Source organism: Choloepus didactylus, chromosome 17 (genome assembly GCF_015220235.1).
Source record: "Choloepus didactylus isolate mChoDid1 chromosome 17, mChoDid1.pri, whole genome shotgun sequence".
NCBI classification, from domain to species: Eukaryota; Metazoa; Chordata; class Mammalia; order Pilosa; family Megalonychidae; genus Choloepus; species Choloepus didactylus.
This window is the reverse complement of record NC_051323.1, coordinates 29152791-29169684: the sequence shown is the minus strand read 5'-3', so window position 1 is coordinate 29169684 and position 16894 is coordinate 29152791. Positions and strand designations below refer to the sequence as shown.

The 16894-nt window shown below is 34.4% G+C and overlaps 1 protein-coding gene and 1 pseudogene across 6 annotated transcripts in view; one reads left to right on the top strand and one right to left on the bottom strand.

The window, feature by feature from the left end:
- Nucleotides 1–16894, top strand: part of EHBP1 (EH domain binding protein 1) — an 870491-nt gene that overhangs the window by 547224 nt on the left and 306373 nt on the right. The window lies entirely within an intron of this gene.
- Nucleotides 1626–1901, bottom strand: LOC119512755 (annotated as a pseudogene).

Genomic DNA, 16894 nt, shown 5'->3' with positions numbered 1-16894 from the left:
GTTTATAGAAAACAAATATTGGGTGGGTTTATATTGAGTATTAATTCTGGCATTGTGTCTTCAAAGCTAGATTGTTTTCTAGAACTCAGTTTCTTCAGCTGTAAAAATGAAGGGTTACAACTGGGTGATCTCAGAGGGCTTTTCTAGGTCCATGATTTTGTTTTAGTCAATAGACATGTTTTATAAACTTCTTGAAAATTATTATTTGTGGATCAAATTTTTGATTTTCAAATCCATAGAGAATGCGATATTTAAAGGAAGTATCTATGTAGTATTTTAGAATTACTTAATAATTCTCCCAGTGTATAACATGCTTTAAAAAATCTATCAGCGTATGTTTTTTCTATATACTTTTATTTCTGGAATGAATTATAAATATTGTTGCAAATTTCTTATTCTGAGTTTTTCAGTACAAATGTTTTCCCCCTACTCCTATTTCTATAATAGTTATTTCCTATACCAGGTTCTAGAGGTGGAAGGAAGAAAGAAAACTAAATTGTGGTATAAAATAGCTTTTCGTGTAAAGGGAGACATTGGCCTTTGTAATAGAAACCTAATTTCTCAGCCATGAGTATCAATGTAAATAATACCCATCTTTTAAGAGATGGTCAAAAGCAGTGAATTGAAGTATTGATGAATTGATGCAAAGAAAAATAAAATTAGTCAGAATTTGGAAGGGGCAGGCAATTCCTCAGTATTAATAATGATGACAACAAAATAATAATAAAGCTTGCCAGGAATACCATGCAAAAAGATAAAATTTTTATTACATAATTTTTATAACTTTATTAAATATTGTTGGCTTATACCTGATTTTACAGTAGGTTTTATTTTTGAAGAGACAGTTATCGGATTTGGCCTATTTTATCAGCATAATGTTTATTTAAAAAAAGTTGAAGAGAAAAAGATAAATATTAACTGCTTCCAGTATCAGATTTACTGGATTACATAAAATTACCAGACTTCAGAAGTATTTGGTATTTCTATGGTCTTCATGCTTGGGAAAAAGCGTAAATGTACATGTTGTGATGAAAGCATTTAAAATATATTAACTCAAAAGAGAACATACTAATTTTCATGACTTAAATTAAGGTAAGTTATTATAAAGTGTGAACTATCTTAATATCAAAAGATGAGTTTGTATAGACCTATAAAACAAAACAAAACAAAACAAAAAAGAAAGTACTTCAGTCTTACCTGAAAAATAGACTAGAATTGGACAGGTCTCCCTCTGTAGTTTTCAAGATGACCTAAATTATTATCCTGTATTATTAGAGGAATAAATGGATTTTGAGAATAGTTTTTTTCTTTACCTATCCAGGCTTGTTAACTCTTCTGACCAGCTCTGGAAAATCTAAATCAGTTTTGAGATAATGGGACCTCTGCTTCGTTAAATAAATTTAACAGGAAAAGTTCTATCCATTAATCTCTGTATCCACCACAGTTTTTTTATGTAGTACCTTTTATGTAGTAGGTATTCAATACATATTTGTTGAAGAGTGAGTAAATGAGTGATTTTAGTTAAACTTAGGAAACTATTAGAAATTCTGTAAGTGATGTCCTCCTCTCCTCATTCTCCTTTTTTTTTTCTTCTTGGTATCCAAAATATTTATTGGGATGATATCTCATTCCTCTTGTTTCAGGGTGCTTTTAGTCTGCTTTCATCTGAAGGAGTATCCTTCTGTAAGCCTTGCTTTTCCCCTGTTACGTGGCTGAGGACGGGGGAGCGGCCAACACACAAAGCTACTGTCTGTGCATGGCTAATGACTGTGGTGATTTTGTAGCATCTTGGACATTTCATTTCCATGAAGTAGGAATTGGTGCTCTGCACCAGGTGCTTCTTCTTATGTTTCCTCTTCTCTTCTGGAGAGGAATAAAGGGAAATCCTTTGCGAGAGGCATGTTGTCTTGGGGAGGTTGTCACTGCTGGAAAGGCAGTGCTACTCTTTTTAAGAGAAGGATTATATTAGCATTCATCATCTATATTAAAGAAAAATGTAAAAAGTAGATAGTAGTGACAGGGAGGTAGCATGTGAAGGATCTATATGCCATTACAGCAAACGCTTTTCTAATAAACTTCTACCTAACTTACTTAGATTACCACATGCTTTCCATTCTGTCTATAAAACATCTTGATTTTAAACCATGTGTCCGCATAGCCAGGGCCACTCTCTGACACACTCCGACACACTTTTGCTCTCACAAGTGAGCTGTAAGTTGGGTTTGACTCCAGACCTTCTAATGCTTGTTGACTTGCTGTTTTATAGACCGTTGAAATAACAGCTTGAAGGATTATTTCATTAAAACTATTGAATGTGTTTGAAAGAGTTGATTAAGGTGAGTTAACAAAAACTGCTGTAAAGTCTAGTGTGGCTACTACAGCTTTTGTAAAAGACTAAAATTATACAAATCTAGAAGGGTTTTGCATTCAGATTATTTCTATTGCCCTTAAGTATTTAATTTAAAAGAAACTGAAATTGGAAATCACAAATGATGCATTTTGGGTGTGGATTATTGAAGAAAATCGATTAACTGTTATTCTCAAAGAAAAGGCCATAAACACTGGTAAATGAAACATACTAATACCTGTTGAACAAATTGAAATATTTGGGTATTAATATTAATATTCATAAATCTCCCCTTTAATTGACCAACTTTCTGTCCCAGTCAGGTAATTTAAGAGGAATTCTACCATATATGTGTTTTAAACAAGTCAATCTCATGAAATCTGTCTGTATGCCCATCTGGTGGAATTAAAGAACTGGTCTTAGACATTTTTTTTTAAAACCAAAATTCAAAATAAGTAGACATTACATTTTCCATGTAGTAGCAGTTTGCTTTACTTGCAATAATCTAATGATATGTTTTTAACCTTTCAATTAAATGAGCTAGTATTGATTCATTGAGCATGTATTTTGTGCTGGGCACTGTTGTAGGCAGTAGAAATACAGTGGCATATAAAATAGGTGGAAATGTCTTCCATTATGGAGCTTACATTTCTCAGTGTGTGTGTGTGTGTGTGTGTAAATGACAGTAATAAAAATTAGCATTTGAAAGATACACTGTTTTCTAATAAAAATATATAATGTATGTTAAATATATGATATATATATGTGTTAGAGAGGTGCTGTGAGGAAAATAAAGCAGGGAGGAGGTGGGGACCCTGTTCTCACGGCGGCATGGACCTATGGAGCCTTCTTATTCTCTCTAAAGTCTCCAAAATAGAATTAGGGTATACTCATTAAGTTAACTTAAAAGATATTTTAATGAGACATTGAGGAAATGAATATTGTGAGGATGGGAAAGTTTAAAAATATCCTTGCAACTCTATATAAACCTTTTCCTAGGTTATAGCTCCCCTCTGTGGTGAATGAGGGAATTGACTCTCACCAGGAGAAGCAGTTCTCTTCCTGCAGACCGTCATGTGGGAATAACATGTTACATTAGTGTTGTGCTCTACCTTCCATTTTAAATGTGTTTCCACATCACGTTCTTATTTCAAATGACTAAAGATCTTTCGGTGTCTCTTTTTCTCTTGTTAAATCTGGGTATTGTTTGAAAGTCTCCTAGTAAGTTGTTCTGACACAGAAAAGGCATGCACTTTGAATGGAATTTTAATACCTTTGTTTTCTTTGTACTTCTGTATTTTAATCCTACAGTCAGTAAAGAAGCTTTGAGATTTTAAATTTTATTTTACTAATAGTAAATTAGTAAAAGAGTGACTATCCCAATAAAACAGAAAAGTCTTCAAAATATAACTCTAACAAATTTTTTGGGTACTTCCTGTGTACCAAATATTGTGTGGAATTTTTTATATGTAATGTCTCATTTACTGATTACAATAACTTTGTAAGCCAGATTTTAATAACCCTATTTTACAGATAAAGAAAGGGAGGCTTAGAGAGTTAAAGTAACTTGTTCAAGGGTATATAGCTAAGTAAGGATTTTATCTGTCCTTTCTACATGGCCTTTGCAGTACCACCTCCCTTAGGGTCAAAGGTGAAAGGAAATAATTTGAAACTGCAGAATCATAGAGATTAGTTGTAAACCTATGAGAAATCTATATATTAGAATAGTAAGGGTAGTCTTTAATATTATTTATATTCAGTCTAGAAGTTATTGGGATTAATTACTTGATTGCTGGTAGACATTATATAATGGAATTCCGGAATTCAGAATTTGTCAGTCACTGGAATTTTGAATGTTTTTTTCTCAAGGTAACCTTCCTACCTTTTTATGTAAATTGAAATAATGCTGTCTTCTTTTTATTGGTTCATTTGTTTCTGGTCACAGAGATTTCCTGAATTTTGTCTAAACTTTCTTCTTTGCATCAGAAAGCTACTTATATTTAAAGCTAAACTTTAGAGGTGGTTCTGCCACTTGCTAGCTTTGTGACCTTAGACGTGTTATTTAATCTTTTACAGCCTCAGTGTACTCAGGTATAAAATGATGGCATTAATATTTACTCCATAGGTTATTAAAAATTAGAAATAATATATATAATATAAAGCATTTAGCACAGTGAGGGGTCACTATTTTTATAACGTTGCTTTCCAGAGGACATAGAAGAATATAAATGAATGCAAGACAGATTTCCAAATTTACTGTTGCAGGGTTTTAGTTTTTCCACTCATTTTTACCACTTATGCTTCTCAGTAATTTCTGGACTTTCACCATTACTACAGAGGAATGACAAGGCAACTTGTAATCATCTCATTTTGATTAAAAAAATATTTTCATCTTTCTAAAGTTTTCAGCTTTTGATTTTTTGTCTTACCCTATGAATTACTCCAAGATTATGAACCAGTTTTTTTTTAATTAAACAAATGTTGATAAGTTATTAATATCTACCTCTAGGCCTGACAGTCTATTTTTATGTTTATGTATTCACAATATGAATATGCAAATATACTTCAAAAACAAATATAAATGAGTTTATCCTTTACTTTGGATTATTTAATTGGTATAGGTAGTCAAAAATGGTATTACAAAACAATATCTTTCTATTTTGTACCTACCATAGTATTATGTCTGTTCACCTAGGAAATTAATTTTGTTGGGTCTTTGTTTGTTTTGTCATGTGAAGCCATAGCAGTTATATTTAGAAAACAAAATTATTTTCCTTTCTGGAGTTTTAGATTCCCCAACTAAATTGATAACCCGTAGACTCGATGATCATATCTATAAGTTATATCTATAGGTGTTAGTTTTAACCATTTTCACTCTCAGATAAAAAAGGTTACTCTGGTCAATTCTCAATAAATAAAATAAAATCCAGTGCTATGTGTTAGTTAAAATTCTGAACTTTTCAAGTTTGTTGAAATCTTCCCCTACCTACAATGTAGGACTGTTTCTGTCCTGAAGTCTATAGCTGAGGAGCAAAGAGAATAGGGAGTGTCTTTATTTTACCTAATATTTCTGTCTGGCTTCTCCATTTGCTAGGCTGCTTCTGCCTTTTCTAAGATTGAGGCAATAGAGAGGAGGTGGGATTGGACACGAATGGAACAATTTTCCACTTTGTTCTATGAATTTGTATAACCTAAAAAGCAAAGTCTGCTAAACATAACACCCATAAAGAAAGCCACAGATCAACCTCACTTAGAAATATTATTACAGAAGTCTTACTGGAGGAAGAAACTGATACATTGTTTGGGGGCTGCTGATAGAACTGATGGAGCTGTGATGGAGTATGCCATGTTAGAATATGTTGCTATTCCCTGGATATTGGAGAAGGTATCTGAAATAAACAAGAGGATTTCTCTCTAAAGCTGTCATGCTGGATATGTTAAGTATAGCTTTTCCTGTCTTAAGTATGTGCTTTACCTTAAATCTCTGGATTCATGGTAGAGCTATGCTAAAGCAAAGAAAATCAAGACAAGCATTAAGGAGCCAGGGGGACCAAGGCAACCATTCATGGGAAATCATAGCTTTAATATCATTACTCAGTATTAAAAAGCTCCACCCCTAGAACTGTGGTCCAGTAAGTGGTCCTTGCCCTCAAACCTGACCCATTTTAGGGAGAGGAAGAGCAAACAAACAAACAAAACAAAACATCAGCTCTCCACACTAAAGATCAACAGACCTCTAGTTTTTAATTTTGTAACTGTTTACCTAATGAGCTTAATAATAGGTATGTAATTAACTTGAGGCGCACTGTACCCTCCTTGAAGGACATCAGTGGGATATCAAAGTGTGATTTCTTGGGGCCATCTATCCAGTTTTTTCCACTATTTCTACCTGTGACCTGAGAGATGAGCAATTGAGTTACTCAGTGCCTTTTATTGATGTTTATTTAATGTTACCTCCAGAAGCCTTTTAAATGGGTGGGATGGGATATTATAATCCCAGGAAGGTCTTGTAAAAGAAATCCTCCTTTGTTTTGTTTCATTTGTTGGATTATATTGAACAGCATTGCCCAGCCAAACTCACCTGACAAAATTATACCAAGAATAGAGATGACATAATGGCTCAAATAATACAATGTAAACAATAAAAAATTAGAGTTTCTGCCCTTTTTAAATTTAAGCTTGAATCCTCTTCTAAAATGAAGTCATTCTCTTGATCTCACTAAATTGCATTCTAAGATACATTTTGATAAATCATTTCTTCTCTTTCCTTCACAGAAAAAATATGTGTACAAATGCATCTTCTCTCTTCTAATTATTTTTCTTCTGTGTCATCTCAGCCAAGGGATCTCACTTAGGTGGTTGGGTAAAGACTGAATATCTTTTTTCAGAAATTGTAGCTTGTACTGTCTTCCAGTAGTTCCAAACTTGAATTGTCTTTTCAGCCCCAAGCCTCTCAGGAATACTATTCTCTAAAGGTCCAAAGGGTGACTAGCACATATAGGAAAATCACAACCTCAAATCACAAAAATCAGAAGCTTTCCTCTCCATGTAACCAATAATACAATTTACAATAAAAGTATCAATACGATTATATGGACATTTCTCAAGGAAAGGCTATATTCCTCCAATTCAATAAATATTACAATCTGCGTCTAACTTTGCTGTTACCAGTTGTGCCAGTTTGAATGTATTGTGTCCCCCAAACACCATTATCTTTGATGTAATCTTGTGTGGGCAGACGTTATCAGTTTTGATTAGATTTCTTTGAGTGTTTCTTTGGAGATGTGCCCCACCCAGCTGTGGGTGATGACCCTGATTGGATATTTCCATGGAGGTGTGGCCCCACCCATTTAGGGTGGGCCTTGATCAGTGGAGCTATATAAATGAGCTGAGGGGCAGAGGGAACTCAGTGCAGCTGTGAGTGACATTTTGAAGAGGAGCTAACAGCCAAGAGGGACACTTTGAAGAAAGCACAGGAGCTGCAGATGAGAGAGAGTTTGAAGATGGCTGTTGAAAGCAGACTCTTGCTCCAGAGAAGCTGAGAGGACAAATATGCCAGGTGCAACTAAGAGTGACATTTTTGAGGAACTGCAGCCTAGAGAGGAACGGCCTGGAAGAAAGCCATTTTGAAACCAGAACTTTGGAGCAGACGTCAGCCGCGTGCCTTCCCAGCTAACAGAGGTTTTCTGGACACCATTGGCCATCCTCCAGTGAAGGTACCTGATTGTTGATGACTTACCTTGGACTCTTTATGGCCTTAAGACTGTAACTGTGTAACCAAATAAACCTCCTTTTATAAAAGCCAGTCCATCTCTGGTGTTTTGCATTCCAGCAGCATTAGCAAACTAGAACACCAGTCATAGTAGCAGAGATTTTGTGTTATCTGAGGCAAAGGGATAAATAGAAAAACCAGAGGTAGAGAAAAAGGCAAATAGCATTTGGCTTTATCTTAGCACTAGTCAATCTTTATCAATGATGAGGCAAGGTCACTAAGCCAAGGAAGATCCCATTAAAGAAAAAATAATCATTTTGTATGGGGCTATGTCGAGTTCTCTGTATGGGTTTTCTATCTTTTTTTTTTTTTTTGCAACTGTCCAATAAGTTTGAAATTATTTCAAAATAAAAAAGTTAAAAAAGACCAGAGATGGCCCAGCCTTTTTAAGGGCAGGACAATATTTGCCCTAATATAGTCCTAATTATTATCCTTCTTATTAATGTTCCCCCCTAGAAATGTAGCCCAGTGAACTTTCTTGAACCTAATCAATCTCTGTTGACATTCCTTCTGTGTGAGAGTGCCACTGAGTGGGTGAAGAGGAATAAACTTCCTTTAGGCAACATTCTCCATGTTTTGTCTTCTATTAACTCAGTGACCAAAGAGAGGTTAGGTTTTCAGGCTAACACACAAAAAACAGGTTAGCCAATAATTCCCATATGTATTTGTTTGTATTGTATGCCAATAATGCATTTGTTAGTGTTGTACAGTATATGTGTATTTAAAATTCTTTTTTTCTTGTAGTTCATTCAATTTTGTATTTAAGAGACTCTTCATTTCTCCACTCTACTCCCTGCCGCTGACAAGACAATTCATGTGCTTAGCCATAATGGCTACTTGCTTAGAGGGTGGACTACGGTCCTACGCAGCATTGACCAGTGTACATTTGATGAAGAGTGATAAGTTGAAGATCTATGTATTGTTAGGTCTCTTTCAAGCCATTCTTTTGATCTAAACTCCTCAATTGTTTCTAGTCCTAAAGTCCAGTACCCTTTTGTATTTCTAAATGTTTTGTATTTCTAAATGTTTCAAAAATTTTAAAATTTTAAAGCAATAGTGGACTTTGGATCATTTTTTTTTCATGCAAACTTAGCAGTATAGCTAAATCTGACCAAGACCCATGTTTTGTTTTGTTTTTAAATGCAATTTTATTGAGATATATTCACACACTGTACAACCCATCTGAAGTAATACAATCACTGGCTTACTGTAACATCATAGTTGTGCATATGCTAACATGAGTTGATCCTCATGATAAATTTTAGAACATTTTCATTACTCCAGAAAAGAAATAAAAATAAAAAAGAAAACCCAAATCCCCTCTTACTGCTTTTCACTCCTTATTATTGACCTATAGTATTTTTGTGGTACATTTGTTACTATTGATGAAAGAGTATTAAACTATATTAAAATAGTTTGCAATAGGTACTTTTTCCCATATACCCCTCTATTATTAACTCCTTGTAATAATGTTGTACATTTGCTGTAGTTTATGAAAGAACTTTTTTATATTTGTACAGTTAATCGTGTACATTGTCCACCACAAGATTCACTGTATTATACGTTTCCATATCTTGACCTCCAACTTTCCTTCTGGTGACATACATGACTCTAAACTTCCCTTTTCCACCACATTCACACACCATTCAGCTCTGTTAATTACTCTCACAATAATGTGCTTCTGTCACATCTGTCAGTTTCCAAATGTTTAAGTGCAACCTAGTTAAACATTCTGCACATATTAATCAAACGCATCCCATTCTTTAGCCTCATTCTATCTCCTGGCAACCTATATTCTTTATGTGATGAGTTTACATATTATAATTAGTTCATATCAGTGATATAATACAGTATTTGTTCTTTTGTGTCTTGACTTATTTCACTTTCACATAGTCATTATAACAGTGATATAATACAGTATTTGTTCTTTTGTGTCTTGACTTATTTCACTTAACATATTTAAGGTTCATCCATGTTGTTGTGTGCTTTAGGACTTCATTCCTTCTTGCTGCTGAATGATATTCCATTATATATACCACATTTTGTTTATCCATTCATCTGTTGATGGACACTTGTGTTGTTGCTGTCTTTTGGCAATTGTGAATAATGCTGCTATGGAAATTAGTGTGCAAATATCTGTTCGCATCTGTGCCAGTTTGAATGTATTGTGTCCCCCAAACGCCATTATCTTTGATGTAATCTTGTGTGGGCAGACGTTATCAGTTTTGATTAGATTTCTTTGAGTATCTCTTTGGAATGTGCCCCACCCAGCTGTGGGTGATGACTCTGATGAGATACTCCCATGGAGGCATGACCCCACCCATTCAGGGTGGGACTTGATCAGTGGAGCCATATAAATGAGCTGACTCAAAGAGAAGGAACTCAGTGCAGCTGTGAGTGATGTTTTGAAGAGGAGCAAGCTTGCTAGAGAGGAACTCCTGGGAGAAAGCCATTTTGAAACCGGAACTTTGGAGCAGATGCCAGCCACGTGCCTTCCCAGCTAACAGAGGTTTTCCGGACGCCATTGGTCATCCTCCAGTGAAGGTACCTGATTACTGATGTGTTACCTTGGACGCTTTATGGCCTTAAGACTGTAACTGTGTGACCAAATGAACCCCCTTTTGTAAAAGCCAATCCATCTCTGCTGTTTTGCGTTCCAGCAGCATTAGCAAACTAGAACAGCATCCCTGCTTTCAGATCATCTGGGTATATACTGAGTATCACAGGATTACTGAAGACTCATGTTTTTTAAAACCTCATCTTAAAAAAATATTTTTGCTTATTTCCAAACATATACAAAATTAGAGGGAATAATATAATAACCCCCTGTGTACCCATCTCCCAGGTTCAACAATCTTTAATACTTTGCCAAACTTATTTCTACAATCCTCCATTTTGTTTGTTTGATCAGATAATTTAAAGTAAATCTCAGATATCTTACAATTTCTTTTGTAAATAATCAAGACCACCTTTGAACACCATCAGCTTAGGAACCTTTTAAAAGATACTGGCATGTCAGAAAAGGTGATCCACTTACAGATGGTTTTTTTTTTTTTTTTAATTTTGGAAGCTTAACTTCCTTTTAAGTGACCTTTCTGACCTGTTAGGCCTAAGGTTCAAAATTAACTATTTTGATTCCTGAAAAGTGATATTATTTGTTCTTGTTTTCTACATAGAAGACATTTAACTTAATATTGGAAGCAACAAAGCTCCCCCCCCCCCCCACCTTCAACCAGGATTAAACTCCTGCTTTTAGAATAGTTAGTTCATAGTTCAGACAGCTTTTCCTGGTCTTTTATTACCCTGTCAACGTTCTCTTGTATATGATTATGTGAATAGTGACTGGCTGGCTGTGCAAATTAGGTAGGATATTCTAGATATATCTAAGAGTTAAATGAAGCTTTGTCAGCCAGTTCACTCTCTTTTTGTTTAAATTTCAGAGAAAAAATATATATACATATGGATGTGTATATACTTTTTTTCCCTTTTTAGTTTTACTTATATTAACTATTTAGTGAGCTGTACTAATTTGGAAGTTTTGTGCTTCTAGAGGAAAGCTCTATCTCCTTATTCTCAAATAACCCTTTGGCTTTAAGAAAGTAAAGGAGAAATCTTTATTGTACTTAAAAATAAAGGTATGGCTAAGAATGATCATATGTGCGTTGAGCCTGTCAGAATCCTAAAATCCTAAGGTTCTTGTGTAACCCTACCTATCTTTATAAATATTTATTTAGTTTTCCATTTTGATCTTGTTTATCTGTCATTTAAAATTATTTGTCAATTTTAATAGAGTATATTAATTAGAGAAGGCAAGTTCTATTTTCATATCCCACATTCTAAAATTCCCCACAGGAAAGAACCTCACATGGATTAACATCTAAAGTCAATTGTATCATGTTTATATTTGTATAATGTAAAAGAAACCCTGTTTTAAAACAGTAAATAAATTACTGCATGTCAGATAATTTATCTCATATAGTAGTTCAATTTGTAAAATGTCCTCATTAACAAATTTAAGGAGAAGTTTTATTTTGCAACAACAAAGCACTATTTTCAATGTGCTGTTACAGTGTACATGCTATTGGGTAGTCTTTTTGGTTGGATTTCTGATTTTAGTCCTAGTTCACTATGTGGAAGTTCAATGTTATCTTGATTAAGTTCGTCATACCTTACAGATCAAGCAGATAGTGTGATAATGTAAAAATTTACTAGATTAAAATCTTAGTACTCAAAATTGTTCATTGATTCAGTAAGTATTTATTAAATGGATATCCTCTGGTAGATACTTTATAGGTATGGGGAGTAAAATAGTGGAAAAGATGTGGGCCTTTGTATTAGTTAGGGTTCTCCTTGGAAACAGAATCAATGAGAGATGTCTCTTATTATCAAATTGTAAAAGTGACTCACGCAACTGCGGGAGCGCACGAGTCCAAATTCTGCAGAGCGGTCAACAAGCTGTCAACTCCAAGGAAGACGTCCGACGAACTCCTCGGGAAACGAACCGACAACTTTGAGGAACTCCTCAGGAAACGAACCGGCAACTGAAGAACTCCTCAGGAAATGAACCGACAACTTTGACGAACTCCTCAGGAAACGAACTGGCAACTTCGACGAGCTCCGCAGGAAAAGCTTCACTGAGCAGCTGAAGAAGAAGTGAAGGTTCTCTAACCGTCCGGCTTATAAGCCTCCAACTGATCACCCGGACCAAATCCAGCCAATTGCATTCTCTCACTGTGGAAGCACGCCGCTTGATGAGTCGTCAGTCAGCTGCAGTCAATTGACTGATGATCTGACAAACCAACCAGCCTCAAATAGCCTCACAGGAATCGTCAGGCCAGTGCCCGCTTGACCAGACAGCTAGGCCACCTAGCCAAGTTGACACATGAACCCAACCATCACAGCCTTGATTGCAGCTTCCTGGCTATCTTACAGTCTGGGGCAAGATTAACAGGCAACCACTAAGATAGGAGTAAGCATAGGATGTTATATGTGCACATTTAAAGAGTACTTAACCCGGTCTTGAAAGTGATATGTAAGTTGGGACCTAAAAGATAAAGTTTTCACAATCCTTTATCTGTAACTTCAAAATCCAAAAATCTCTCCTACCTAAAGATTTTTTGAAATTGTTATTTTGTTTTAGAAATTTAGTTCAAACTCATTTGGTGGCAAAACCTGACCTAAACTGAAGTGAAGCTATTCATGGTATTTATTCTGCTTAGTGTGAATGTTTGTTCATTTGGCTGTATTAATATGAATATGCTTAATCATTGGGTGCTGCCTCTGATCTCTCTGGGAATGTTCTTTAATGTATGGTATAGGCATTTATCCAGATAAGAGATTAAGTACTTTTGATTATTAGTAGGGAATTTGGAGAGTACTTCATGTGGCTGAATTAGTTCTAGCAAAGGTACAGAGGCAAGAGATCTTAATGGCTCCTTTGTGAGCGTATAGTTTAGTAGATTACTTTCTTGACTATTTCATGTTTAAAAAGAGTGATTGATTCTTCCAGGGCTGTGGTAATTTAGGACCATTTAATTGAGTTGTATGATAACTAAGAAATTAAAAAAATTCTATATATACTTGCTATAAATCTGTAAATTTACATGGTACACAATGGGTAAAAATTAAAGGAAAGAACTATTTGTTGTTGATTTTAAGTCAGTATTCGCTGCCCCTGAAAACATCCGTATCACTTTTTAACAATAGAGATGCCTGGACCTCAACCCAGACCTTCTGAATCAGAATTGTGATTCAGAAGAAAAATGGTTTTGAGAACACTGGGGTTACCTGCTGTGTATTGCTTTTAGTAAATTAAAGATTTGGAAAATGTGTGTGTGGGTTGGGGTGGGGGAATGAGTGTATAAAGCAGTGCTTAATTCCATTGTGAAAATAATTGTGGACATTCATATTTAGATCAGTTAAGCAGATAATATTCTTCACTGGAATTTAATACAGCTTACATTTTCTGTTTAAAATTAGCTAGCCCAGTGTGATATATTAACATTAAAATGTTGCTTCACCTGCTTCCTAAAATAAAATAACTTGAGGGTTTTCCTAAACTTTATCAACTGATCAATTAATAACTTCATAAATCATAACTAATATTCAGTAAGTTTTGTTAAAGAATACAAGGTGTTTTCAAATAAAATACCTTATTTAATTCTTATGAAACCCTCTGAAGTGGACATTATAATTTCTTTGACTCAATGAGTTTTAGTAAGTAGCCTAAGAACACACAGAAAGCAACATAGCCTGATCTCAAACTTAAGTCTTCTGACTCTGAAGCCCACACATTACACCATTTATTCACTAACTTACCCTCTCATTCACTCACTCCTTCACTCATTTATCAAACATTTGTTGTCCTAGGCACTGGGTTTACAGCCTAGTACTGCTCTAATTACTATGAGGGATACAAGGGAACATCACTATTTAGATATTAAAATCTGTGTTAAGTGACACACATATGAAACAAGAATAAAGTGATAGGTACTAGGCTAAATGTGTATAATGACTGCTGGAAAGTACAGTAGAAATTAGTGGTAGAAGAGTTAATATGGCCTGAAATAATCAAGAAATTTTAGCTACAGCTTCTCAAATATGGCTGTGTTTAGCCCTAGAGATATGTGGCAGTTTCTATCATTCTGTATTATAAATCTTTTCTAATATGTAATTTAAGACATTTTTATAGTAAAATCTCTACAGAATCATTTCAGAGTAAGAGGCAAAAGTAGTAGGAACTTTTAAAATGAAACATGAGTTCAAAGAAATTTCATGTTTTTACTGAGCTGCTTCTTGTTATCCTCCCATATCCTGAGAGGTATGCATCCTACTTCTGTCCTCTTAAGGGTAATTGAGAGGAAGTTTGAGAGGCATCATAGAGTGGGAAAAGCACGACTTTGGGATCAGGATTGAGTGACACTATCCCTGTAAACTTGAACTTTACACTTATCCTCTCAGGACCTCTGCTTTCTCAGCTATAAAATGGGAATACTTTGTAAGATGGTATTCAAAATTAGAGTTATTAAAGGCATAAAAAGCATCATAGTGCTTGGCATACAGTAAGAATTCAATATATGCTGATAATAAATGGTAGATAGACGTTACAATTGAGGGAAAAATCATATACTTAGAAGGAAAGCTTGAGGAGGTAATAAGAAAATTATTTAATTGATAAAGTAGAAAAGGGCCAGGTCATGGATATTCTTCAATACAAGATTTGGAATTGAATAGTCCCGATCAGAGAACAGTTCTTTATAAGGCTTCAGGAAGGATACATATTGGAGTATGAGTCATGCACCCAGCCATTCAGATCTGTGAAATCACCTTTCCCTCAAATAGGCTGTAATAGCCTGTAGTAGTGACAATACCATAACAGCTTGCTGTCACAGCCAAGCAAGGTCTCTTAATCTTGAATCTTGGGACCCTTAGGGGTTCATGTCTGGATGGATTTGCGAGGATTGAAATCTCTTAAAAATGTAGGTAAAAGTTTGTGTGTGAAGACTAGCCCCTCCCTCCCCCATCCTGCGTTAAAAGAAAAATCAGATTCTCAATGAAATTTCCTCCCAAACACTTTAAGGACCACTGGTTATTTTTAAAATAATAGATGAGTAACATAATAGAAGCAGGAAAATCACTTCTCTTATGGATAATCCATTTTGTTACTTTATGACTTTAGGTCATAGTCTGCCTTTTATTTTACTTTCTTTAATCTATGTTGTTTTTTGGTAGACAGCGAAGGGAAGGCTCTGACATATAGTCCCAAGTAACTTTATTGAGTAATATTTAAAAGCTTAAATTTGTTAGAGGTTTAAGTTAATGTATATATCTCATCAAAAAGACCATAGAACTAAAGAAAGTAAAGCAGTATCATAATTTTTTTTTCATTATAATAAACATTTCTACTTAAAGTTGATAATAAAATAGACAGGACTTTAGTTGATTATTATCATGTCTCCAACTATTGCATGTCCTTGAATATGAATAGTAGGATAACTAAAAGGAGGCTTCTGGGAGTTAAGAAGATCCACAGCCTTGTGCATTCTGCTTTTTAAAACTAAAATAAATAAATAAATAGTCTAAGTGTTAGAATTTTTACTGAAATGGATTTGATGGCACATGATTTGTGTAATTATTGATTTACAATATTATAGTGCAGTCCTTCTAAATTGCTAGAACCATTTAGTTTATTCTTCTTACTTCCTGCTATCTACTTTCAAATGTCTTTTATATAGATGAATGAGAAGGACAACCAAAGTTGGTTTCAATTCAATTTTTTGCCAGCTGGAAGTTGGGAGCTGATAAACAAGTCTCTCAGCTATGGAAACAAGCCTCTAATACTACATTCGGTTTGTTTAAATCCAGCAGTGAATCTAAGCATGGTTTACATGTTTATTCCTAGAAAATCAGCAGTAATGCATATAAGAGGTTATGAATCTGCATGAAGTCTTTTTTCCCAGACAAAAAACATTAGAACAAATTTGTTAATTGTTTTATAGTAGGAGTCTAATGACACTCCAGACTTTTAATAGAAAAGTACTTAAGATTTTTCAATTTGCTACTTTCAGTTGTCTTTGTTCTGTATTCTCTCAGCAATATATAAATAAAAGTTCCCTAGTCTTATAATGGAATGGATTTTTGGCGCTCTGATTTTTTGCCACACCAGCTACCTTAGAAGACCAGTTAATATACTGACAGCTCCTACCTAATTACTTGCTTAAAGACAATCATGAAGTAAATTAACACAAACAAAAAACACTTAAAAATCATAGTTAAATTATTTAGTACTTTGTACAGAATTGGAACTTCTCATCATGTAACTGGACATAGATGCATTTGGTATTGACACACAAGCAAATGGATTTTTTCATGATCATATCCTATTAAAATGGAATTGCTGGCATTATAAGAATGTGACTGATTAGAGAAACCATGTTTACGTGTGCATTTAAGATGCTTTCTAGAAATTTATCATCTTGATGATACAAAATTATCATAATACTTTAGCACCTTTATGATCTCCAGATAAAATGAGTAAAATTTTTACAACATTCTGTGAATAATCCACAGTCTATATTTAATTTACATTTTTTTTTCTATTTTAGTACCTGATCTCTAAAACTTTCTTTTGGAATTCTTTTTTTTCTTCATAATGTAGTCATTAAGGTCTATTTTACCTCATTACTTTAACAGGGTATTTTTGCCTGTTTATGTCTCTGGTCTTTTGTAAATTGGATATAATAGTTGACTTTTATCGGCTGTGCAAACTAAAAACT